The sequence below is a fragment of the Panthera uncia genome, chromosome E3 (assembly GCF_023721935.1).
Source record: "Panthera uncia isolate 11264 chromosome E3, Puncia_PCG_1.0, whole genome shotgun sequence".
NCBI lineage: Eukaryota > Metazoa > Chordata > Mammalia > Carnivora > Felidae > Panthera > Panthera uncia.
In genome coordinates this window covers 32,818,535-32,819,957 of record NC_064815.1, presented here as the reverse complement: position 1 = coordinate 32,819,957, position 1,423 = coordinate 32,818,535, and the positions used below count along the sequence as shown (strand labels likewise).

Genomic DNA, 1,423 nt, shown 5'->3' with positions numbered 1-1,423 from the left:
GGAGTGGGTCCCAGTGCGTGTCCTCCCGTGTCCGTGAGTCTGACGACCCCGGGACCTCGTGGGAGAGGGTCCCAGTGCGTGTCCTCCCGTGTCCGTGGGTCTGACGATCCCGGGACCTCGAGTGAGTGGGTCCCAGTGTGTGTCGTCCCGTGTCTGGATCGTGTCACTCACCATGGTGTCTGCAGGGTCCGCCCATGTTGGAGCAGGTGCCAGAACTTCCTTCCTTTTTAAGGCTGAGTGATATTCCATTGTGTGGATGGGCCGGGTCGTGTCACCCCGGTCCAAGATGGACACCGTGATGCTGCCGTGAACGTGGGCGTGCACGTGTCTGTTCGAGTCCCAGGAGCGGGACCGCAGGGTCATACGGTTAAAGAAAGCGGCTTTGTAAAGTCAGTTTCAGCATCTGTGGTGGGACATCAAGAAATCCCCACGGGAGGCAGTTCTAGAATTCCGCGTTCTGTCCGTAAACCGCCTCCACAAAACCACCTTTCTACAAGAAGGATCAAGTAAACCGGTCATAATTTCCTTCCTTGCTGGGCTGCTGAGCAGTTCAGCTTCAACAGTGCCTGATGCCAGAATACTCCTGATCTACTTCTCGTAGGTATCACGTTATCGGTGGCCACAATACTAGGATCTTATCTAAAACAGACACGACTGTGGAATATAGTCAAGTTAATACTCACAGACTGAAGAAACTCAAATTCCCCAAATAATCTGGACTCTTCCAGAACTTTCCGTGGAGAGCCTAAGCACCCTGAGAGGGTGACTTCCCGTGGAAAGCCCTGGAAATCCTGGCAGTGACGTTCCTTGTCCTCTGTGCCACAGAAGGAAACCAAGAGCACGTGGTCCCGCCAGGTCCTCGAGCGGCTCCTCCCCGAGTCCGTCCCAATGGCCTGCTCTCCTTCCTAGGTGTCCCCACGAGTGATGACTCACGGGTACACCGGGCCCACGGTTTGTGTCTCCCCACCAAACACACGCTCACGGAAGTGGGGCCCTGGGTGCCTCAGCCTCCGCCGTCCCCCACATTAGAGCAGCACCCACACAGCAGACCCCAGCAAGGGGGACAGACACCCCACACCCAGCACCGGGGGCGCCAAATGACCGCTGCTCTGCTGGGGTCCATCCTCCCCTCTGGCCAAGCCACCCCAGGGACTCGTTCAGAAGGAATCTTGGACCCTGAGCCCTGGAACGGAGCTTGAACGGCAAACATCATGCCATGTCCCAGCGGGGCCCCCAAGTCGGAGGGAGGCCGGTCGGGGGATGGGCTGATGAGCAGGAAGACAAGGAGGAGACAAAGGACGGAGACCAGCACGGGGCCTGGAACAGACCTGGCCTGAAGCTCCGGTTACCTAAGCCCCCGGGGAACCGGGCCGATGACCACAACCCCCAGCGCCCTCGCTGGGGCTCCTACCGGGCAGCCCCC

At 59.0% G+C, this 1,423-nt stretch overlaps 1 protein-coding gene across 4 annotated transcripts in view; it reads right to left on the bottom strand.

Annotated features, from left to right (window-relative positions):
- Positions 1-1,423, bottom strand: part of MAD1L1 (mitotic arrest deficient 1 like 1) — a 317,349-nt gene that overhangs the window by 81,536 nt on the left and 234,390 nt on the right. The window lies entirely within an intron of this gene.